This window comes from Lemur catta, chromosome 9 (genome assembly GCF_020740605.2).
Source record: "Lemur catta isolate mLemCat1 chromosome 9, mLemCat1.pri, whole genome shotgun sequence".
Classification (NCBI taxonomy): domain Eukaryota; kingdom Metazoa; phylum Chordata; class Mammalia; order Primates; family Lemuridae; genus Lemur; species Lemur catta.
Window position 1 is genome coordinate 10,075,533 of NC_059136.1, and position 25,954 is coordinate 10,101,486.

The 25,954-nt window shown below is 45.1% G+C and overlaps 1 long non-coding RNA gene across 1 annotated transcript; it reads right to left on the bottom strand.

The window, feature by feature from the left end:
• Window positions 1-8,167: 8,167 nt before the first annotated feature.
• Window positions 8,168-25,413, bottom strand: LOC123644538. Its single transcript, XR_006737170.1, has 4 exons — window positions 25,326-25,413; window positions 11,354-11,435; window positions 10,801-11,091; window positions 8,168-10,372 (listed from the first exon to the last, which is right to left on the bottom strand). It is a non-coding gene; the product is annotated as an uncharacterized LOC123644538 (long non-coding RNA).
• Between the last annotated feature and the right edge of the window lie 541 nt (window positions 25,414-25,954).

Here is a 25,954-nt window from a genome sequence, read left to right on the forward strand (position 1 = left end):
CCAGCTGTGGCTCTCTGGGCAGGCCGCTCGCCTTCTCTGACCCCTCGGGACCTCCTCAGAACAGCAGGCTCAGGGGTGACCCCTGCGCCGTGTGCCTGTGGTGTCCAGTGCACAGCCCTTTGGGGACGAGGTGAGAGGGATCAGAGCTTCCCAAGAGAGCAGTTCACAAGTCCCCAAAGTCAGGATCATGAAGGCCGAATGCACTGAACCAGGAGCCAGTCAGGACACCTCAAAGCAAGCACAGCTCAGGCTCTGGAGCCAGACAGGCCAGCACACAAGCAGTGTGACCCTGGGCAAGCGACGGACTCTCTTCTTTCCTTCTCTGTAAAATGTCTGAATTGTGAGTCAGGCCAGCGAATGCGCGTGTAGCACCAAGCACAGAGCAGAGGCTCCACCTCCAGTTCGGTGGCTGTGATCCACCCAGGCCCCAGCACTCACCAGCCCCGCACACCCCAGCGACTCTGGAGGGTGAGGAGCCTGCTCTGCCCTTGCAGGCACGAGGCGCTGGGAGCAGCGCTCGACCGATGACACATGGCAGTTGGTGACAAAGAATCTAGCTTCTTTGCACCCAGAGGGAGGGAACCCCTTAGTGTGTTGGACACAACCTCCCTGAGGTCCTCAGTGGTACCACATCCCAGGTGCCCACAGCGATAACCGGCTCATCAACCTGCCCCTTGGCTTCCTCCCCTTCCCGGTCTCGCCTCCCCACCGCCCCCTCCACGCTCCCTGGTACTGCCTCCCACAGGACCGGTTTGCACTCAAATCCCACCTCAAGGTCAGCTTCTGAGTCAGCCCAGCCTAACACAGTTGTTATTACTATATTTAATATAATAGACACATTATTATATGTAATTATCATATGTATCCTTATATGTAATATATATATTATTGTTATTTATTAGGAAAAAGGTAGACTGACACCCTAAAAGCAGTGAAGAGGAGGACAAATGAGAGGGAGCAGTGCTGAGACACACGGACGTGCGGCTGAGGCGGGACACCAGAGGTGGCAGCCACCATCCAGGCCAGGTCTGTGGCTCTCCGGTTTCAGAACAGCTTCTTTTGACACGTGTGTCACAGACGCAAACTGAGACACCAGCCTCCCCTGAGCCTCCTGCCCCGGGGGGCAGCGGGGGGTGGGCAGGACCAGTGTGTCTTTTTCTGTTTGTTTAACTATATTTTTTCTTTATTTTTAACTGTGGTAAAATACATACAACATAAAATTTACCATCCTCACTACTTTTAAGTATATAGTTCAGTGGTATTAAATACGCTCTCAATGTTGTGCTACTCTCACCACCACTCCTCTCCAGAACCCTTTTCATCTTGTAAAACTGAAACTCTGCACCCATTAAAATCAACAGCCCCCCTTTCCACTCCCCAGCCCTGGGCAACCCCCATTCTACTGCCTGTCTCTGTGTATTGACTACTCTGACGGGATCCTCACACGAGTGGAATTGTACAGTATCTGTCCTTTGGTGACTGGCGTATTTCACTCAGATGTCCTCAAGATTCATCTATGTCATAGCATGAGTCAGAATTTCCTTCCTTTATAAGACTGATAATATTCCTTTGTGTGTAAATACCACATTTCACCACACTGATGTATACGCCACATTTTGTTTGTCCATTCATCTGTCAGTAGATACTTGGGTTGCTTCCACCTTTGGCTCCCGTGGATAACGCTGCTATGAACGTGGGTGTATAGGACCAGAGTTTCTCACCTGTCCAAGCAGAAGCCAGTTATACTTGCTACCCAGTTATACTTGAGGAGGGCAGCAAGCCCCAGAGCGCTGTCCAGAAGGTCCCATAAGTGACCTAGGACACTGGACGTCTGGAGAGCACCTGGCTGTGTCTTCTGGCTTCCTCTTCAGGCCACTGAGGCAGTCGGGGGACTATGGGGACCCTGAGAGTCTGCTACGGGAACACCTGGAAGACCAGCGTTTGAAGTATCAAAGACATCTGCTCCCAGCTTAAAATCTGGTAGAGAAAGTTTACGAGGTCCACAGCAACTCGCTTTTGTGTTCTAGCTCATTTTTGCAAGAGAAGCCTAATGTCACACAGAGCTGGGATGTGGAGTGGTGCCCCAGGCAAATGAAGGGAAGATACCAAGGAGCAGAATCTCCATTGATTCTTGGCGGCTAGAAATGGGTCGAAAGTTTGAAAGACAAACTTTACCACCAAGGCAGAAAATAAGAGAGAAGTGAGAGGGAAAGAGTGATCATGACATGATAGCTATAGGTTTAACAGCTGCTGCCCAGGCCCCACCCAGATTCCCCAAATGCCAACTGCCAGTGGCTTCACCCCTGACTTGAGAGCACGCTCAAGCTGCAGAAGACCGGCCGGCATGCAGAGGGATCAGCACTCCAACCGACTGCTGGCAAGTTGGAGTATGAATACCCCAGCTCCCTCGCCCCTTGGGTGGGATAATCTTCTACCACATCCTACATGCCCTGTTTCCTGCAGAATCAACGTCCGTTTGCCCACAGTGGGAGCTGGCCTCCCGACACCCCTTTGTTGGCTGCCTGTGGTCCCCCAACTCCCTGCAGTGCAGCTCAGAATTTGCTTCTGGAGGAAGCCAAACTGAGGCAATCAGGCACCTGCTGAGGTGGCACAATCGGGCCCAAGCTAGAGGCTCTATGTGTGCTGTGCAGATATGGCACAGCTTCTACAGAGAAATGGAAATAAATGACACTGCTCATGCATGAAGGGAAAGGTCAGCCCTTTGTCTCAAAACAAATGTCCGAGATGACAAAGGGAAGGGCGTTCCAACTCTGAGGCCACGCCAGGTGAACAGAATGTGACTGAGTGGGTCTTTTTCAGGTCACACGTTCTCTGACAGAAGTGGGGGGAAAGGCCAATTTTCCAACAGAGGGAGAACCAGGTTTCCAAAGCAGATCGAATGCACGTTCATTGTCTGGGGTTGGGGCCCCTGTTGCATACACATTTTCCCAAAGTGGTCGGGGTTTAGCCTGCGAGGCTTTGGCAAATCTGCCCCTTGCTCCAGGATTGGCCTGAACTCACCAGCGCAAGTTAAGAAACCCTTCAAGGAAAGGCACAAGTGAACGCTAGTTAAGTTGGGGAGGTGGATCATTAGCATCTCCTTAATGACTCTAATCTCTCACAAACACAGAGAAGGCAGAGAAAACCACTGCCTGGGCCACGAGCTGTAATTGCTGCTGTCCCCCTAAGCAGAGGAAAACAGGCCATGCTTTGCGGCTTCTTAAAAGCCCGTTCGTTAATGAGGTTTCCCAATTTAGGGCAGAAGAAAACTTTTGGGTTATTATTAGGCCACAAATGAAGGCATGTGTTTCATTTAACTGCCCTACTTAACAAAAGAAACTTCGCTTTTGTAAATTAAAAAATTATTTTTAAGTGTTAGAGGCCTCTGGATAACCTTGAGTAAAGCCTCAAACCTGATCTCAGGCCTTGGTGGCCAACCTGTAAATTTCGCAGGCTGGGCAAATGATCCCACAGCTTTGGCCCGGTTCTAACAATCTAGGGCTTGGGGGTGGGGGGAAATGTTTCCAAAGGCCTTGCCCAGCTCTAACAGCCTGTGGTTTTGTTTATTCCTCCCTCTATCCTGACCCAACAGAGACTCCTTGGACATACTGAGCTTTCAAAATCCACGTTAATTTTATCTCTTCTTTCTAACTCTTGGGGTCTTTAGACACTGCTGGGGACCACAGCACCTCCTGCCTGCTTGGGACCGCCAAGCAAGTTCCACACAGCGCATCCCCTCTATGGGCCAAGAAGCCCAAAGAAAACAGCAAAATCATCTCTCTGCCATCTATGGGAAAAGAAAAAAGAGAATAGCCTCTGTGGGTTCCCTACGCTGAGTCACCGTGCACTGCTGGAGGTCTTCTGACTGAGTTAACACAAACCGTCACCAAGAGGAAGTGTGTGGTTACTGGAGAGGGGCAGCCCCGCATTAGGAAGGCTTTAAAACCCATACTCATAAAATATGACGATAGCAAAACTCATCTCTGAGGTTTACAACCAACAAAATCTGCAATGTCTCTTTTATGGATGCTTTTAATGTTCTCTGCAGAGCGGTGAGCGGTTGACCCTGGGGCAAGTGTGGGGTTGAGCATCTCCCTGAACGGAAACAGGAGGTGGAAACCGTCCCTCCCAAGACTGGGAGGGCTCCCATCCACACTGGTTAGCCGAACCCCAGCTCCGCCGGGGGGCTCATGCTGGAGTCTTCTGAAGACCCCTGGCTACTTACAAAGTAAGGTGACTTTATTTGGTGTGAATTCAGTTCTACAACTCAGATGTTTGGGGCTTTCCTTGTGCATGTTTGTTCTGGAAGGAAGGTGACCCCATAATGACCAGCTACCCTCATGGGCTCTGTGTTTGAGGTCACCATAGAGACAATGTAGGGCGTCTTTGGAGGCTGTTTTTGCAGCATTCACCCTTCTTCTACTAGCTCTTGACCCAAAGCCATCCACCATTCCCAACCCTAACCTTAACTGCCTTGAGGAGCCTGGGTCAGCCCCTGAGAAAGTCATGAGAGCCCCCAGGTGCTCGTTGAGAGCCAGGAGAACCTCTGCCCTCAAGAGCTTTGTGCCGAAACCCACACCCTGCCCCCACCCGTCTTTCTGGTTCCTCCCAGTCATGGCCTCCCAAGCCTGCTCTCTGCCTGGTCTCGCTGACTCCACAGATGGCACCAATATCCTCTAATCTCCAAGGTACTGAGTCAGAAACCCATGAGTCATCTTTGATTTCCATCAAAGCACCATCATTTATCTTCCTGATCCTCTTCAGCCTTCAATCTGTTCACTCAGAGATGCCACAGGATGGACAGGATGTGCACCGTGCAATTTGAAGGGGTGTTACTCACAAGGTGGACCATGAGAATGGTGCCCCCTACAGGTGGGCAGTGGGAAAGGGCACTTTCCACTCCTTCCCACTTCCATCATCTGAGCTCTGACCGCATCTCTACCCCTGAACAGGGCAATCCTGGCACCTGCCTTGAGTCCTACCCCATCCATCTAGTCTCCACAGAGCCACCTACTGAAAATCACATCTTACCACTTCACCCCCTCCCTCCAGTGGATCCCCGTTGCTTTCAAGATGAAACTCCCTAGCAAGGCTTACAAGACATACAAGGCCCCCACTTCCCTCTTCAACTTCAACTTATGCCTACACGATCGATACAAGAAACTTTATGAACATTTGGAGATTCTCAGACTCTCCCACATCAGTGCTCACCTTCAGGCCTTTGCATGTATTGTTTCCTCTGCCTAGACCTAGACCACCCAACTCTCTCGACCCCACCTCTGCCCCTTGCTGCATGGTCCAACTAGCTAAACTCCTATGCATCCCTCAGAACCCAGCTCACATATGACCTCCTCCAGGTTGTCTCCCCAACCAGCCTCGCCTGCATCCTCCCTCCCCAGCTTGAGGCTGGCCTGGCTGCTTCACCACTGGACCTTAAAAGGCAAGGAGCGTATCAAATTCATAGACTCAATAAATAGTAGCTGCATGCCAGCAACCCTCAGCCCTCACCCCTGTGAATGGTTGAGGGACCTTCTGCTACAACTCTCTTCCCCCAGAAAAACCTTCTTTGCAGATGCCCACCCAGGCAGCTCCCACCGCCATACGAAACCTCACGAGCTCAGTCCTGGCCTCTGCCCTCACTCCCAGCCAGCCCTCCCCGTTGCCTCCCTGCTCTCCGCCCCATCAGCCTGGCCCTCCCCAGCCTCCGGTGAGCAGGACTGTTTCTGCTGCTCTCTAATTACCCGGTGGAGATACTATCTCTTCCTTTACAGATTGTTCCTGCACAGTAAACAGAAACCACCTGGCGGAGATCCAAAAACCAATCATCCTACAAAGTTATGACCAGCTCCTTGCAAGGAAAAGGGACCCATGTCCTGCCCCGACCTCTCTCTTCCCAAGCTTCCTGACTACTCAGTGAACTTGTTACACTCCATTTCAAAAAAAAATGTCTTGCTCTGTTCAAATTGCGAAGGGCGAACACATTTAATGAAGTCCGAGATGACCCATTTCCTCCAAGCATCCTTCCACATTTCCAGTAACAATAACACTTTTCCTCTATGAAGCCTGGTGGCTCCTATTCCAGGAGTCAGCAGCCTCCTCCTGCCCCAGGGAGGAGTCTTTGGCAGATCACAGCTCCAAATGTCAGATGTCATCCAGGTATCCTGCTTGATCTGCTCCTAACTGAGAGTCTGGGGTGGGAACCCTGGCATGGGTGTTATCATCCAAGGAGGGAATGTGGGCCAAGAGCCTGCAATGGCTCCAAGGGCCTAGGGTGCTGCCTGGTGACACTGATCTGTTCCAACCGAGACTCTTGGGAATTGGCTCGGTGACTTCCAATGACAGTCCTGGACTCTGGCACTGAGCAGGACCCTGGAAACCACTTACTAAGGGCTCAGAGTAGGCTTTGCCAAAGATGCCTCACACTGGGATGGGATGTCAGTGATTTGGTCAAGGGGCATCTTGACAAAGGGAATTGGAAGTCCCTCTGCAGCCACATCTACCTAAGCACCTCCCTGGTTGGCTGTTTTATGTGTTGGGTTTCTGTATACATGGCTACCATTTTTGAACATTTATTGTGTGCCAGGCACTGTGCTGCGAGTTTTATGTGCCTTTTCTCATGTCCTCCTCCAACCAGCCCACGTAGAGGGAGTTATTGTTAGCCCCATCCAACAGGTAAAGACACTGAAACTTAGGGCAGCTGTGACCCACCAGTACCACAGGGCTGGTCCATCAGGGCGCTGGGACTCTCCCTCGGGCCTGTCGCACGCTGGACCCTATGCTCCCAACCACCAGGCCACGCTGCACAAATTCACGACTAAAGAAACAATCTGTGGCTTAAAAAAAATTAATTAAAACCATTTTCTCCAGGAAATGCAAATCAAAACCACAAAAAGGTAACACTTCACAGCCATTATGATGGCTATAATAAAAAACAAATAAATCAAATAAATCAAAATAACAAGTGCTGGCAAGGATGCAAGGAAACTGAAACCCTTGTGCGCTGCTTCGGAGGAAAGTATGGCGGCTCCTCAAAAAGTAACACATGAAATTACCGTATGATCCGCAGTTCCACTCCTGGGTATACAGCTAAAGAATTGAAGGCAGGGACTCAAAGAGCCGTGTGTACACTCATGTTCACAGCAGCCAAACGGTGGAAGCAACCCAAGTGTCCATAGATGAATGAATGAATAAAAAAATGTGGTCTATACATAAATGTGGGATATACACACAAAGGAATGTTATTCAGACTTAAAAAGGAAGGAAATTCTGGCACAAGCTACAACATGAATGAACTTTGAGGACATTATGCTAAGTGGAGTAAGCCGGTCTGAAAAGGACAAATACTGCATGATTCCACTCACGGGAGGTTCCTGGAGTAGTGAAATCTGTGGACAGGGAAAGCAGAATGGGGGTTGCCCTGGGCTGAGGGGAAGGGACCGGGAGTTATTGTTTAATGGCCATGGAGTTCCAGTTTGGCAAGATGAAAAGAGTCCTGGAGAGGACAGTGGTGACCACAGCACCACATTTTGAATGTTCTTAATGCCACCAAGCATAAGCTTGCCAAGGGTTAAGACGGCCAATGTTGCGTTATGTAGGTCCCACTACAATTTTTTTTAAACCAATTTCTCCATTCTTTAATTGAAAATCTCGGGGCCCAGAGAGGAAAGTGAACTGCTGTAGACAGCCCAGGCGCTGAGTCCCGGCAGCAGAGGAGCCGCCTCCCTTCTCCTCTGCACCTCCCTCGCGGTGTCCCTGTCCCTTCTCCCTCCCTGCCAAGCCCCTCACCACAGCCTGGGGGAGCGGCTCCTCCCCGTCCTTCCTCCACCTTCTTCATCTCCTTCTCAAGGCCAACCTCAAGGCCACTTCCACAGACCCAGTGCTCCAGAGGATGGTGTCCAGGGAGCAAAGCGTGTGCAAAGCTTCAGGAGGCGTCCTGGAGAGCTGCCGCTGCGATGACGGCCGCCCGGCTCAGGAACCGGCCACACCGCCGGGCCGCCGTCTTCGCGCCGGTCTTTCCCATCCTGGGAGCGAATCCAGCTCCACTTCGGCTCTCTGGCCCCATCTTGTGTCCGTTTCTTAAACGGCCACAGAAATAGGGATTTTTGTGTGTGTCTCTAATAACATCATTTTTTTATGACTTGAATAATTATATTTATTTTTGGTATTTTATAAATATCATAGAGAACATATACATTATTTTAACATTTGAAATAGCTAGTAATCTGTTTGATTAGACAATTGAAGAAAAGAACACTAGTATATACAAACTAATACATTTATTTTTGTTTTTTTCACCCTGAGATGTAGGGACTATAGGACTATGGGTAAATGTATACACAGTAAGTTGCTAAATGGCCCTTTGGATATTTTTTATTTAGGAAAAATTATATTCTAGTAATATTACTTTTAAAGTGCAAAATAGTTTTCAACGTTTTCTTTTTTTTTTTTTTTTAATTCAGGCTCTAAACCAATATGATCAATGTTTTATTGTGGAAAATATTTTCTTCTCTAGAGGAAAGCAAAGTTTACCCATTGTTCTAGCACCGTGTGAGCAAGGCTCTGGTTTCCTGAACATATTTATATTTCAAGGATAATCTTAAGTATGGAAGTCAGTTTTAGCAGTCTTCCCTTTTGCAGAGAAACTACCTGTGACATAAAAAGGAATAAAAATGAATGTTTGTGTTTGCAAATCCATCAGAGCCAGATGACGAGCTGAATAAGTAAAATGTATTATAAACCCTTGTGTGTATAAACCCTGCAATCTGGACTCAGCACGCACAGTGCAAGGGCACCACTCCAACAAGTGTGAGCAGAATTGCCTTGTTAACATGCAGGCAAATGCAGTCCAGGGACACCCTCACGATGCTGCTAACTGAATCCGCACTTACAGATCTACTGGTCTGTGGGGTGGGTCATGTTGCTAAAACCAAAGTGGGTATCTCAAAGGGGAAGAGGGAGCAAATTAACACATAATTGTGAAGAAAAATCAATCATTGTTTAATCTAGTAAAAGTGATTCATCTGGGAAGTCTGGTATCTGAATTCTAAGTACCAACAGCTCAGAAGTTGAAATGAGCTTTCCTAATGCTTATGAAATTGCAAATAAATCTTCCTTTACTCTACAAAGAAATAAAGAAATGTAAGGTGCTTCTGGCGAGTTACACAGGGGAAGGGGGGGGGAAGCCACTTTGGAGTTATAATCCCACCTCGGGTTATCAGTGAGTGTCTTTAAGAGGGCTTTAAATTATCTGCTCTGCTCACAAGAAGTCTTAAGCTGAAGGGAGACTCACAGGACTCATTCACAGGCTGCGTCCTTGAGAACCAGCCAGGTTTTCTGCCTTTTCTGCCCACTGACTCCACTTAGAGTCTGTAGAGTTCAAAAGAACAGAGAAGCAACAGGACCCTGGAGCAGGGGAGGAAGCTGGGGCCTTCCCTACTTGGTGCCCAGCTGTAGCCAAGATTAATTTATAAAAGCAAATCCTTATAACTTGAAGTAGAGAAAGTCTCAAAACGAAAAACACAGTGCTTCCCCAGCAAGAAGGAAAGTAGATGGAGGCCTCATGTCTCTTCTTTAAGTGTCACATAAGTGTCCCAAAAATATATATGGTGTCATCCCTGCAGTAAAAGGAGTCAGGCTTTGAGGTTACAGAGCCCCAGGGTCCAAGGCTCCTCATTGAGACTAAGAATACCCACCTCAGGGGACTGGAAGGAACAAAAGTGTAGCATCCCTACAACAGAGCCTGTCCCCAGCAGGTGCTCAGTACGTAGCAGGTGCCATTCTGATGATGGTGATAATGGGAATGACAGTCCTACTTCACTGAAATAAACCTGCCCTCTCTTCTGACTGGCATTCACATTCACTTATTAAAAATAACCAACATTTGTGGGGCGCTTACTTTGTGCCAGGCACTGTGCATCAAATTATTTCACTTAATTCACAGGGCACCCAAAGGTAGCTACAGCTAGTACCCCACTGTACGGGTAAGGAAACAGGTTCAGGGAGGTATTAGTCAGGGTAGACTAAACGTTATAACAACCCCAAACCTCATGGCTCAACACAGTGGAGTCTTAACCCCTCCCCCACATCTCGGGTGGCAGGAGCATGAGAGGAAGGTCTCGCTCTAGTGGTCACTCAGGAAGCCAGGCTCCTTCCATATTGTGACTTCTCCACCACTTGTCCCTGTTGCTGGATGTCCTGCTTCTAGCTACAGGTGAGGGAGAAGAGAGTGAGAGAACCCACAGCTCTTACCCACCTCAGCCGGATGTGACATGTGGCACTTCTGCTCAGTCACCTCTGCTCAAAGCCCAGCAGGTAAACTAGTCTCTTGGTCCAACCTGGATGCAAGGGGCTGGGAAATGGTCTATTGGTGTTCCTAGGAAGAAGAGGAGAACAGAAATCAATATTGATGAGGAGCAATAGTTTCTACCACAATGAACTTGCCCTAAAATCACATGGCCAGTAAGAATGGACATGAGATGTGAACCCACACAGACTGAGTCCGACTCTGATCTCCCAACCATGGAGCTACACTGTCATCCAGGGAACTCTGGAGGTTTTTTAATAGCACCCAAAATTCTTTATCTTTCCTCCAATCAAAAGGTAGGTCAATGTTGAATCAGGGTTCTATTAGTCTTTGACCAATAGAATACAGTAGAAATGATACTATGACTATGTCCAGGGTCTTAAGACACCAGCAGCTCCTAATTCCTATCTCTTGGAGCACTCACTCTTGGAATCCAGCTGCCATACAGTGAGGAAGCCCAAGCTAGTCTATGCAGAGAAACCACGTGGAATGGCCACCTGTATTTGTTCCAGCTGACAGCCAAGGAGGGGGTCTGAGCCATCATCCAGAATCAGCCACCGGCCATGCAAGTGAAGCCACCAGATTCCAGCAGTCAAGTCATCCTCAGCTTTTGAGTCTTCCCAGCCGAAGCCCAGATATCATGGAACAGAGGCAACTCATCATGGCTATGCCTTGTCTAAATTCCTCTACCCACTTCCGAGGATCTTGGGTCCTGTGGATCCTACTTTCTCATATCTCTTGGTCCCTCTGATGGAGAAATCATCTCCTCCATAGTAAGATAGTATTTCCTGTAATTAGAAAAGGAAAGTTAAACTTGGAACAAAATGATGGATACAGAATGCTTTACTAGAAAAATAAAAACAGAGGCTGCTTTCAAACACTTGTTATCAGCACCATCTATAAACAGCCCCTTTGAAGTATCTAGCTTATGACTCTTGAGACCACCCTTCTTTCCCCTTCTGGATGTCACAAGGTCTCCTGTCCTCTGCTGACCACCAGGTCAGTCCTAGAGGATGATGAGTTGTGCCCGTGTACACAAGGAAAACCTACCATTTTGATGGGCTCAAGAGTTCTGCTCCTTCACACCCTCGCCCAGCCCATCTTCTAGGCTCTGCTAGTTGGTGCTGAGGACCTGGATAAGAGATAAAGAACAAATGTCTCCTTGTATAACTAGATTTGGTCGTGGCTCTCCTGGTGTTGGTTGACATGGCTTCTCTGACCAACCCTGAGTAGGCTCTGACGACCCCTGAAGGCCTGTCTTCAAATGATGATTTTTACTCTCTTACAGGGTGACGTGGGAGCTCTTTGTTGGGAAACAGGTGCTGCACAGTTCTCCCACACGGGTACCCTGGCCCTGGCCCAGCTCTTTCTCACCCCCCTCAACTCCCAACCCTGGCTCCAGAATCACAAGGAAAGGCAGATAGAAGAAGCCTCTCATTACACCCACCCTCCTACATCAGGGGCCTCCAACACTCCTGGCTCAAGGGGTGCTGTATTACTTATCCATTGCTTTGCTGCAAAACAAGTTGCCCCAAAACTTAGCAGCTTAAAACGACAAACATTTACTGGACAAGGAATCTGGGTATGGTGTCACTGGGTCTGGCTCAGGATCTCTCACAAGGCTGAAATCAAGGTGTCAGCCCGGGCTGCAATCTCATCTGAAGGCTCAGCTGTGTACAGATCTGCTTCCCAGCTCACTCACCCTCAATTCCCTGCCACAGTGTTGCAAATGACTTCCAAGCCTGGCTGTTATCTTTTATCTCCTATCTGTGTGCATGAAAACGGAGCATATAAACATGGTTTTCTGATGTATTTTAATATTTAATATTTAATGAAAATATATAGATGGTCAACTCCATCATAGGTTAAATAATTATTTGAGGCTAGCCCAGGCAATTTATGTATTTTATATGAGGAAATATTGCCCAAATCCTAAAATCCAATTATTTAAATGAATATATATATTTTATAATCAGTTCTTGGGTTTCACATTCTTACACTCTAGTACCATAGTTTTTGAACTTTTATTCTTAAAGCACCAAAATAACTGTTTTATGAAGTGAGAGCTTAGCAATGACCCCAAAGTGAAAAAAAATACATTAAAGTTCAGCTTCTGTGCTGAAGGTGATAAGATCAGAGTCCCGCCTGTTCCGCCCCCTCCTCCCTCCGTCCAGATTTCCCAGGATCCTCCCGGGAACGCTGGGGCTCCCTGAACACAATCGCAGGTTCCTAAATTAATCCGCATTTTCAAGATCCAACACTAGAGGGCCCACGGCTGAGCCTGCGCTGTGCTCCAGATTCATCATTCTGCTTGTGCCCAGAATGATAAAGATTCCTATTGCAAACTACATTTGAAGAGTCTCATTTCAGATCACAAAGTTTAACTCTGATGGAAACATAGTTTTCCATTTAAGCAAAAGTCACTGTAGTGTACCCTGGGAAATTAAACAGTGTAGTAACAGCATACTTCAGTGAGATCAGACCTCTGCAAACCCCAAACTAGAAAACAGCTTCAAAAATATTTTTGATAATAGGGCAATTCACTTGGGCCTTGATGGTAGACAAAGCATAAGTAAGCTTAGAAAATAATGAACGTAAGAAAATAATTACACTATGTCTTTCAACATAATGAAACCATCTCATTAAGCCTAAATTAACTTAAAGGTCAACAATGCATAATTTATGTAGGCTCATAAAATGCATTATGTAAATGATGATTAAACCAATATCCTCTCTTTTTCATCTCTATCCTATTAACTCTAGAGATGCTAGAACATTGGTATATGTTATGCAATAGTAACCAGTTTAAAAGATACCATGTTTTCCTGTGGTTATTCCTGATAGAAATAACTTAAACTCCACAGACACTGAATTCACTGACATTGTATCCAATTCCACAGCTGTGTCCCAGGAAATCAGCATTGTAAGGGAGGAGCTGTAGGAAAGGCTATAGAAGAAAAGAGAATCAGCCCAAGATAAAATACGCATTTCACAGTGTGGCTGGGGGCTGTCCGATATGACTGGGACATGTGTTTTCAGTACTAGGGAGAAAGAAGCCTTAATTCATTTAACAATCATCTGTTCCAGGTACTGGGAATATAGATGTGAAAAAAACAAAGTTCCCTGGCTGGGCACAGTGGCTCACACCTGTAATCCTAGCACTCTGGGAGGCGGAGGCAGGAGGATTGCTTGAGGTCTGGAGTTCGAGACCAGCCTGAGCAAAAGCGAGACCCCCGTTTCTACTAAAAATAGAAAAAATTAGCCAGGTATGGTGGTGCATGCCTGTAGTCCCAGCTACTCAAGAGGCTAAGGCAGTAGGATCGCTTGAGCCCAGGAGTTTGAGGTTGCTGTGAGCTAGGCTGACACCACGGCACTCTAGCCTGGGCAACAGAGCGAGACTCTGTCTCAAAAAAAAAAAAAAAATCCCTGCTTCCTTGGAACTTACTCTTGTGACAGGTAACAGTTAACTAACAAGTTGGGTGTAAAAACTATGGAGAGAAGGTCAATCAGGGAAGATGGAAAGCGACTGTGAGCAGGTAGGGTGTAGGGATTTACAAGTTCTGCTGGGGGAGGGAAGCCTATTCCAGGAAAAGAGAACAGAAAAAGGAAAAGCCTTGAAGCAAGTGCAAGGAATAGCAGGAAGGTCAGTTGGCAAGAACAGAGTGATTAAAATGAAAAGTAATAAAACCCAAAATCAAAGGGAAAGGTAGAGTGGGGGTCAGGAACACAACGGAGGACAATATGGCTGATTGTGAGGGTATGGACTGAGTGTCTGTGTTCCCCCCAACTCATATGTTGCAATCCTAACCCCCAAGGTGATGGCATTAGAAGGTGGAGGCCTTCTAAGAGGAGACCCAGAGCCTGCTCTCCTCTCTCTCCTGCTACACTCCACCATGCAAGGAAACTGTCAATGGAAAAGAACCCAAACTCTGTAAAAATAATTTAAAGGGGCTTATTCTGAGCCAAATACGTGCATCCATGGCCTGGAGAGCCACGCCCAAGAAGCCTTGAGCAAGTGGTCCCACCATGGTTGGGTTACAGTTTGGTTTTATATTAGTGCATTACAGGGAGATGGGAATTACATGTAAAGTCATAAATCAGTGCATGCGAGATGTACATTGGTTTGGCCCAAAAAGGCAGGACACCTCAAAGCAGGGGATTACAGGTTATAGGTGGGTTTAAAGATTCTTTGATTTGTAATTGGTTAAAGAAATGAAGCTTTGTCTAAAGGCTTGGAATGTTTTAAGATAAGGAAGTCTATTAATCAGAGACAAGCCACCAGACATACTGGACATAATCCGAGACTCAAGTGATCTGTTAAGTAAATTGATGACCTGCAGGTGTAGTTTAACCTTTATCTCACATGGCCTTAGGCTTGTTAATGATTTTGTATCTCGTGGTTACAAAGAATAACTTCAAAAGGACCTAGGCCTGTCTGATGCCCCTTCTCCTTGTGGCCAGCAACTCTGCTTTACAGGTTTGTTTTGTTTTGTTTTGTTTTAAGTTGCCTTGGCCAAGACGGGGTCCATTCAGTCAGCTGGGGAACTTAAGATTTTATTTTAGTTCACAGTATAAGAAGATGGCCACCTGCACAGCAGGAAGCAGGCCCTCCGCAGACACCAGATCTGCTGGCACCTTGGTCTTGGATTTCCAGCCTCCAGAACTGTGAGAAATAACTGTTTGTTGTCTAAGCCATCGAGGCTGTGGTATATTTCTTATAGCAGCCTATACTGACTAGCACATAGAGATATGGATTTTGATTCTGAGAGTGACAGGCAGTCGGCGGTGCCCTATAAGGCAAGGAATATCGTCATCAGACTTATGTTGTAATAGAATTACTCTGGGTGAGAACCGGCTGTAGGACGCAAGGGCACAAAAAGGCGTATGACAGAAATACAGGCAGGAAATAACTGCGCTAATAGCAAAGCAGTTATCTCAGACTTTTCCTCCTGATGGTCACAATGGTAAACTCTGGACAAAGCGCAAAATATGCCTGTTTGAAGATACTGGAAAGTGACCAACAGCAAGCAGGAAAGGATGGGCATTTGCCATTGACAAAAAGGGGAATCACACCAAGCCAGGCCAGCACATAGATGGCCCTCAGGACACCCCCCAGCCTGTCTGCAGGGCAGCCAGTGTCAAGCAGAGAGCCCGCAGGCCTCCCGGTCTGTGGAGTCAGGAAGGAGTTGCCAAAGCAACTGGGCACTGAGTGGAAGATTCACAGATTCCACAGAACAGAGGAGTCATGAAGAAGGTAAACTCGAAATCTCCATATAAACTCGCCTCTTATCCTCTGCTAACCCCTGAACCGCATGTGTGCAGATCAACACTACCCACAGCCCAAGGGGCAAAATAGCTAGAATAAAAAAAACAATGCTGCGCTTTTAGCATATGCCACCACAGGGAAGACAGGGTTCAGCGATCGAGTCCTCTCGAGTTAAAGAAACTTGGCTTGATACTGCTCCAATAAACTGGCTTTGGCAAGACTCACTTTCCGAGCTGAAAAGCGTATAAAATTCTCCTCAGAGGCAGAAATAATCTTAACATTTCCTGACTCTCCTGAACCAGAACAGTTATGCTCTCTACAGGCAGGAATTGATAAGATCGAAACTCAGGCCATAATACCCCTGACATTTCTCAAATACCTGCATGTTTATGGGCCTCTTCCTGAAGGGATATAGGAAGGATTAAAAGTGTGGAACCTATAAAGTCCAAATTAGATCATTCTACGCCTTTGCCTAAATCACCCCAATAGCCACTAAAACCTGAAGCAATTCAAGGCCTCTCACCAATTGCAGAAGATTTAAAAATACAAGGACTTAATAATTCCGTGAACTAGTCCTAGGTACACTCCAATCCTATCAGTAAAAAGACGTGTTCAAGATTTACAGGCAATTAATAGAATTGTAATACCAAGATTTCCTGTGGTCCCAAATCCCTAAAACTTTATTATCTAACATACCTGCTGATTTAAAGCGGTTCACGGTAATTAACCTCTGCTCAGCCTTCTTTAGCATTCCAGTTCATAAAGACAGTCAGTATTTGTTCGGTTTTACTTGAAAAAATCCACAGTACACCTGGGCTGGAATGCCACAAGAGCTTGCTGAACCCGTTGGTATTTTTCCCAGGCCTTGCATCAGGACCTAACCCTACAGTTCCTTCGAAATTCTACTCTTATTCAGTATGCAAATGACCTGTTGTTATGCTCTCCCCCCAGAGTGCTCTAAAATGCCTCAGTTTACCTTTGACAGCCACTCCCACATAAAGGTTACAAGGCTTTGATGGAAAAACTTCAGTTTTCAAGACAAAAAGTCCACTATCTGGGTCATGACTTGACTGCTGAAGGGATCTCCCTCTTACCCGAAAGAATAAAAACTATTCAAACTTTTCCTCGACCTGCAACCAAAAGACAATTAAGAGATTTTCTTGGGTTTGCAGGATATTGTACATCCTGGGTCCTAAATTTTTCTTTAATGGCTTCACCGTTGTACCAACTCACCAGAGTGCCATAGCAGAGGCTTTTCCTTGGGAAGACGGTCATGAGCAGGCTTTTAGCCGTGAAATTGGCCTTAAGACAGCCTCCAACTTTAGGACTTCCAAGTTACACTAAGCCTTTCACCTTGTTCATTCATGAACGTGACCATCAGGCATTAGGAGTTCTTACCCAAAGACATGGGGGAAAACATAGGCCCAATGCACTTTATAGCCAGTAGCTAAGGCATATCCTAATTGTTTAAAAGCAGTAGCAGCAGCAGCCAAGTTGGTAGAAGCTTCATCTGAGCTGGTCTTAGGAAATGAACTTAATGTAGAAGTCCCACATGCTGTGGAAAGTGTATTCACTTGCGACCAAATTCAGCATTTTTCAGTAAGTACAGTTAACATCTAACGAAATTCTTCTCCTGTCTCCACTTAACCCTGCTACTCTACTACCTCTGCCTGATGCTGGTGAAAACCACAATTGCCTAAGTGTAGTATCAGAAATAGTGGCCCCTCAGGTCGATTTATGAGACATTCCATTGGGTAATCCTGAGTTAATACTTTGTCCTAACACCCAGAAGGAAAATATCAGGCAAGGTATGCCGTTACCACCCCAAATGAGTTAACAGAGAAGGAAACTCTTCCTCAATTTCAGTCAGCTGAACCTGAGGAGCTTTTGCTCTCACCTGAGCTTGTCATATAGCTAAGGACCAATCAGCAAATACGTATGCAGACAGTGGATATGCTTTTGGGGTGGTGCACGATTTTGGCATGTTGTAAATATAAGGGGTTTCTCACTTCTAGTGGGAGCCCCATCAAAAATGGACTCCAAGTAGGTGAATTCCTTTCTGCTATCCTGTTACCATCACAGATTGCCATTGTTAAGACTGAAACTCATACCTGTAAACTACACCTGCATATCAAGGGAATGCCCTAGCAAATTTTTATGATAAATTAGCTCGTGCTGAAATTGTTAGAATATGCAATTTCAATAAACTCTGTAAGATTGATCCAAGTCAACCCCCTTATCATGACCTATTTAATAAACAGTGCAATGCACCTGATTTGGAAAAACAAAATTGATATCTGAAAGTATGGAAATTCAGTGTTAAGTGTGGACTCACCGAGGGCCCAGATGCCCGCCTGGTCCTTTCTGAGTCTTTGAAACTTTTATTGTTAAAAGCTCTGTACTCCACAACTCATCATGGAACAGATAAAATGATCCAGATTGTGAAAAAAATATTGGTGGATGACTGTACTAAAATTACTAAAATGGTTTATAAGCAATGTTTGGTTTGTCAAACTCCTAATCCTGGGAAAGCAATTAAAACTTCAAGGGATGTATTTCCACCACCTGATGGACCATGTGGACATTTACAGGTGGATTTCATTCAGTTGCCACCCTCAACGGAGTATCAGTTCTTGTAATCGGCTCTTGTAATAGTTGGCATGTTTTCTGGTTGGGTAGAGGCTTCCCCACATGGAAATGCTGTGAGAGTAGCTAAGAAATTATTAGAAAATGTGTTTCCTTTATCGGGCATCCCTGGAGAAATCTCCAGAAATAAGGGAACTCATTTTACTGAGAAAGTTATGAAGTGGTTAAATAAGGTATTACAGGCACAATGGTACTACCATTGTCCCTATCACCCTCACTGTTCTGGAAAGGTTGAAAGAACAAATGGCATCTTAAAACTGAAATTGGCAAAGTTAACTGAGACAATTGGGTTGCTTTGGCCAAAGGTACTACCATTGCCTTTATTTTTCATTTTTCACAAAATTATTAAAAGCTTTATTTACTATTAGAATCATTCAACAAAAAAGCAAAAGCAATGAGCCTGAAAAGGAACTAAGCTGTTGTCTAGAATGTACTCAGAACATTCGATACCTCAGTAGCTAAGCTGCCTTTGCACCTGGCTGGCATGACAGTGGCTTAACATACACAGTAGTTACACCAACAGCAGCACAAATTTTTATTTGCTAAATTGTAAAACCCCACAGTGGGGCGGAAGTTGAGGCAGGGGTTGCAAGAGCTTGGTTAGAGGATGCATCATCACACCAAAGAAGTGCACAGCCATGAGCTTCTGAATAATCTTTGCATCTGCTCTCAACATGCCGGTCACATAAAGGGCATCATTAGTCTGGAAAGATCTACAAACAGCACTAAAGACAATAAACTAGGCTCACCTAGTTATCCTTCAAAAGGCAGCTCAAATGTCACATCTTCCTTGATGTTTAGTTAACTCTGCCCCAAGCCAAACAAACAGCCCCTCACCTTGTGTTCTCTAAAGCCCAGTGTCCACGCTGTGAGGCCTGGCAATCGAAAGAGTCAGGCAGTATTTAGGGACCATTGAGGTGGTTGCTCTGCAGTTCTCTGAGCTCTCTGTGTGCAGAGCTCTCACTCTGTTAATCTTCATAGCCACGGTGGTCACCATAGCCCCAGATAGAGTCTGCAGAGGCTCTACAACTGTGTGTTTAATGAACAAGTGAATAAAGGAATGACTGCTCCCGTTTAGAACAACCAAGGACCACAGGAATTAAATTTAATCCAATTCAATTCCACAAACTTTTTTCTATTTTAATGGGTCTAGCATGAACAAGGAAAACAAATGATGCTTCGGAAGCTGGAAGGGGAGACCTTGATGCACAGTGACTGGGAGTGATGCCTGCTGTGAAGGACACACTGAGTACCACCCTTTCCAGCCCGGGGCCAGCACAGCATCAAGGGTAGTAGGTTTCCCTCCTCCACCATCTGCTGCCTTTCAAGGTGGTGGAAAGAGCCTTGGATGGTTCCATTCTGACCCTGTGACCATGGACAAGTCATTTGTCTCAGTTTTCTCCTCTGGGAACTGCCAGGGATGATCTAAACTAAGCAATCTCAAAATTGTCTTGAGCCTGTTTCTCTGTTCATTTGTCAATCAGCATCTGTTGAGGTCTTTCTGTGAAGATCTCTGGGGATACAGAAAAAGACCTTGGGGAACTCACAGGCTACTGGGAAGACAGAGAAGCAAAAATCAAATAAACTGAAGTGTGGCCGCCATTTATTCCACATTCACACTCATCGTGTACCGTCACAGTTCCAACTCCCACTGCCACCTTGTGAGCGGGTGTCGCTTCAGTCCTCAATTACGGAAGTGAAATGATTTGCTCAAGTCACTTCACTAAGTAGCTAGTAAGTGTCCACAGCTGCCACTGAAACTCCAGCGTGTCTGACTCAAAACCTAGCCCCTGTGACCACTGGGCTGCACGGCTTCCCAGATGCAGCACAGGAAAGAATCACAGGCAGTGCAAAGGAGGGCGTAAGAAACATTTCTTAGAGCCTCTTTATGACACAAAATCCAGGAACCATAAAAGTAATTTAAATAATTATAGGGCTTACTATGTTCTATATAGAGCCCCACTATGAACACTTCAAATATATTAGGCATTTAATCCTCTCAGAAAACTTGTGAGGTTGGTACTATTGTGCCCATTTTATAGATGAGGAAAATGAAGCACAGAGAGGTAAATTTCCATTGTCCAGCCAAGCTACACAGTAGGCCAACCCAGACAGCCTGGCCCCACAGCTGGCACTCTAATCCATCCTGCCATATAGTCAAAGCCAAGGGTAAATGACAAGTTGGAAGAAAAAAATAGAGCTAACCTTGCTAATTAATATGTTAAGAGAATCCCCTAAGAAAAAGATCAATAACCCAATAGAAAAATAGGCAAAGCATATGAATAGATGACCAATAAAATTAAATACATAACCAAAAAATACAGATTTTTTTTTTTTTTTTTTTTTTTTTTGAGACAGAGTCTCACTCTGTTGCCCAGGGTAGAGTGCCATTGTGTCAGCCTAGCTCACAGTAACCTAAAACTCCCGGGCTTAAGCAATCCTCCTGCTTCAGCCTCCCAAGTAGCTGGGACTACAGGCATGTGCCACCATGCCTGGCTAATTTTTTCAATCTATATTTTTAATTGTCCAGCTAATTTCTTTCTATATTTTTTTAGTAGAGACGGGGTCTCGTGCTTGCTCAGGCTGGTCTCGAATTCCTGAGCTCAAACGATCCTTCCACCCCAGCCTCCCAGAGTGCTAGGATTACAGGCGTGAGCCAGCACGCCCAGCCAAAATGCAGATTTTTTAATCCTACAGAGATATCATTTCTCACCTATCAGACTGACAAAAACCCAAAAGTCTGACAGTCTTTGTGAGGCTGTGGGGAAATGGCCTCACATATAGTGCTAGTGGGAATACAAATCAAAACAAAATCTATGGAGGGCAATTTAAAATTACAAATCCATATACCCTTTGGCCCAGCAATTCTATATCACAAAATTATTCTACAGCTAACTCACACGTGCAAAATGGCCTTAATGTAAGGCTAGTCATTGCAGCCTTGTTTGTGATAGCAAACTCCTGGGAACAACCTAAATGCCCATCAATTGGGACTGGTTGAATAAATTTGATACACTCAAATATCGGAATACTTTGCACTGTAAAAAGGTTGAGGAAGCTCTTTCAGGATTGATATAATACAGTTTAAAGATATATCAACAGAAGAAAAGCAATATGCAGAACAGTGTATATATTATTCTTTTGTGTGTATTATATATTCTTTTATGCAAAAAGAAAACGAAAGGAACATATTTTGTATTGACTTGTATAGGCATAAAAAGTACCTTTGGGACAAGACAGGAAATGAGCAGATAGGGAACAGGGGGCAAGGATAGACAGAAGAACTTCCTCATATACCTTTTGCATTTTTTAAAGCTTGAAGCACATATATGTATACTTATTTTAAAAATTTGGCAAAGAAATTTAAAAAGAGAAAGAAAGGCCATTTAAAGGCTGGGTCATTTTAGGACCCTCTGGTTCCAAGACGACAACTCAATGAGATAGCTATAATGAGACAGACTCTTTTATCAGGGCCAAAAAAACAAAGGGACATCAGAAATGCTGGAAGGGCACAAGGACATGCTCTCATTCAGACTCACTTACACAGTTCCCGTTGCCTTTCCCATTATACTCCTGAGGCTCATTCAAAGCTAACACTCAAGCACCAGTGACATCTGGTAACATGGGTAACCGTGGGCAACCAGCTTCTCTCATGGTTGTCATAGCAACAGTGATGATCCTACCGTTAGGTTTTCACTGGGAAGTAATTATCAGGCTTTGTGGTGGGTTCCTTCACATTTGCAGTTATTTACATCAATGAGGTTTATGAATGAGCCTCAATTAGATGCAATTTCAGTTGAACTGTTAAGAGAGGCTGTGAATTGATTCAGATTTACACATCCTTCCATGAAGCCTGGTGAATTGTATGTCTGGTGCAAGTCAGGGATGGGCTGCCACTTGCACTTCAGCCATCAAAAGCCACTGGATGGCCAAAGACCTGCCAGGTTCCAACTCAAGATGGGTCATCTCTTCTCTATCCTCCTACCCTCCCTCTCCCACTACAAGTAGCAGGAGCAGACCCAGCAGGTCCTCGGTTTCAACCTACTATATAAAATAAAACTTTCTGATTTGTCAAAACTTTGTAAAACCCATAACCCTACTAATTAGCCCCACTGTACACTGGAGAAAGTTCAGGTTTAGACTGCCCATGGAAGAGGGATGAGGTCAGGACTCATAACCACATCTCAGAGCTTCTTCCACTTCTGCCATCTACTCAGGAAGCAGGGATAAACATTTTCCTTGTGTTGTTTGGAAGGTGACACTGAGTTTTATGATGTCATGAGCCTTACGGAAAAGAACAAGTGCTTCTGCATCTATCAGTGAAAGTGGCTTAGTCCTGGCAGCCAAGGACCCAGCCTGTTGGTGACAGCTCCTTGTGACATATATAAACCCTTAACCCCTGATTTGATGGTGACATATTGCCCATCCACATTCATTCAAATACATTATGATCTGTCCCTATCTTCCATTATTCCGTTACTATGCCATGTGCCTTCTTAAAGGTGAATCCATTTTGATGGCCTATCATCAAAATCATTTATAGGAAAGAAACAAAGGAAAGAAACTTGTGTTTGGAAGAAGCACTGACTGCTCCCCAACCTGCCCACATTCCTGCCCCAAGTGGGTGAATTTACAGCTCCTTTTGAGACTCCAGGCTTGTGGGGCAGTAAGAGGTGGGGATGGGTGCAGAGGGCAATGGGGAAAAGGGAAGATGTAGCCACCCACTGCTGCTAGGCTTGGCTTGTTGTGTATGTGTGAGTCCTAGCAACTAGCTTTTTGGCTTCAGAAGGAAGAAAGATGGTGTCAGAAAAGCTACAGAAAAGCTCTACATACATTCTACCTCTTATAGTTTCATTTGAGCCAAACAGCCCTTCTCAGTAGGTAAAAAATGTGCCCTGAAGAAGCTAAACTCAGGCAGCCTTCATCCTTAGGGCAAAAGTTCTTAACCTGAGATTGATCCGTTTACCTTTGAGTGGGCTTCCAATTATCAGTGAACCCAACGACAGTGCATGCAAAAGGTTCCACGTATGGCAGGCGTGGAATACCTGCAAACATCTGCAGACAGAAACTCCAGTGTGTAAGAAATTTAGCAATTTTTTTATTTTTATTCAACCAATTTCAATCTGTCTCTAAATACTATCCATGTCAGCCAGAAATGAAGACATTACTGGGCCTCCTGCCATACTACCCTCTCACCCTCCACTTCTGTTTTGTGATGGTTTGGGTTCTTGTGCAGCAACCAAGCATCAGGAAGGCCCCCTCTGTCATCAGTCTTTACTGTTTATCATTGAGATGCCTCTTATTCCAATTCTCATGTTTCTTTCAGAATCTCAAGCTGTGCTGTGTTTGTGCCACATTTAAGCATGGCCCTTCAACATGCTGGCAGGAACTGAGCACAGATCCAGCTTCCCTAGGGGATTTTACATAGACATCCCCTCTGAGAACTCAGATCCCAGCCCTCAGATCCTTGGATTAGGGTCTTGGATTTAGAAGTGAAATCCTGGACGGCAATAGGATACAGGGAGAGGCTGATAAACAGTGGGGGTCTTCACGTATTTTTGAAGGGGGAGTGCTCCCCCTAAAAGAATTTTGTAAATATATATGTCTTTTCATAAATTTTAAAGTTGGCATGCAAAATTTCTCATTCCCCAGCTAAATAGTTACAAACGATATAATTCCAATATATCGACCTAGCCAGAGTAATCAGGCAAAAGAAAGAAATAAAGACATCCAAATTAGAAAGGAAGAAGTCAAATTGTCCCTATTTAAAGATGACATGATCTTATACACAGAAAACCCTAAAAGCTCCATCAAAAAACTTTTATCACTGATAAATGAATTCAGTAAAGTTGCAGGATACAAAATTAACATACAAAAACCAGTAGCATTTCTATACAACAATGAACCAGCAGAAAAAGAAATCAAAAAAGCAATTCCATTTACAATAGCTGCAAAAGAAAATACCTAGGAATAAATTTAACCAAGGAGGTGAAAGATCACTACAAGGAAAACTACAAAACATTGATGAAAGAAATTGAAGAGGTCACCAAAAAACAGAAAGACATCCCATGTTCATGAATTAGAAGAATTAATATTGTGAAAATGATGATACTACCAAACAAAATCTACAGATTCAATGCAATCCCTAACAAAATATCAATGACATTCTTCGCAGAAATAGAGAAAACAATCCTAAAATTCATATGGAACCATGGAGACCCTGAATAGCCAAAGCAATTCTGAGCAAAAAGAACAAACCTAGAGGCATCACACTACCTGACTTCAAAATATATTACAAAGCTATGTTACAAAACAGAGCCGCGTTCTCACAGTGTGGTCCCCAGACCAGCAGCGTCGGCATCAACTGGGAACTTGTGGAGAAATGAGATGCTCAGGCTCCACCCCCCACCTACTGAATCAGAAACTCTGAGGTGGGCCCAGCACTCTGGGCTTCAACAAGCCCCCAGGTGATGCTGGCGTTCACTGGAGGTGTTTGAGAGCCACTGCCCAGAAGAGTTTGCAAACATAAGCAAGCAATTATAATGCAGTGGGGGACGTGGCCACCAAAATGGCTATCACAGGAGCCATAAAAGCCCTTAGAGGGACATTTGCCCTGACCTATAAGGTCCCCCTGCTCCCCAGGAAGGAGCCACACCTACCTACGCTGGGCTCTGAGAAATAGCAGACCAGGCAATGTGGAACAGGGGAGAGCATTCCAGCATTTGAGAAAGTAAAGTGGTAAAGCCAGAAATAAGAGAAATGATAAAGTGCTCAGAAAACTTAGAGTCATTTGGAAGCTGGAGACAATTATTATGAATGTGTGGGAGTGTGAGAAACCAAGAACAGAGAGGTGGAACAGGGACCAGACCCTAAAAACCATCAGTGCCTGGGAAGGAGCTCGTTTTGAGAACGAGGAGGAGCAACTGAGAAGGAGCTACAGACAGATTAGCCACTGCTAGTGACATCCAGGGTCATCACAGCTCCATTGATAGTATAGAGGAATTTCCAAGCCGTTTTTTCAGGAACCAGGAACACAGTGAGTATATTACGTTTTTATGGAATATTTGAAACAGCAAAATTATTTGTCACAAATGCATGTGATTCACTTACCCATTTGTCACGGTGTTGATGTGCCAGCATGATTTTACAGTCATCTGAGAAAGGGAAGGAAGGATGATGTGGTAATCTCACAGCTTTGAATGGGGTGAAACCCAGCCGAAGGATGAGCAGATATTCTTGCACTGCTCAGGCACCAATGAGACCATAATACAAATGGCAGCAATTAACACCAATAGTTGCTTTAGTAATCAACAAACATTCACTCTATAGGAAAGCCTATCTGCCACCCCCGAACTGGACCCTTGGGATCCAGACATAAGCATTTATTTAGGACAAGGCTATCAAAATCACCCTAAAGCAATTTTCTTTGCTGCTGTACACAGCCTAGAAGGAACAGAAACTCAGAAGCCAGCACTTGGGCAACTGCTCAGAGGAACTATATATAAAGTTGAAGTTTTGTCCTTAAATTCATTTAGATGGGGCATTTTCAGGTCAATCTCTGAATACTGAAAAAAAGTCTGATCACTACATTGTGGATAAGATTCGGTTATTTAAAAATCTCTGGGATGGTCAAGGAATCAGATCGATGGTTAATCTTTACTAGAATCAAGAAAATGAACTAAGCAAGTTTAATTTAATTTATATTTGTTTCTTACTGACTTAATATTTATTTGTAGACC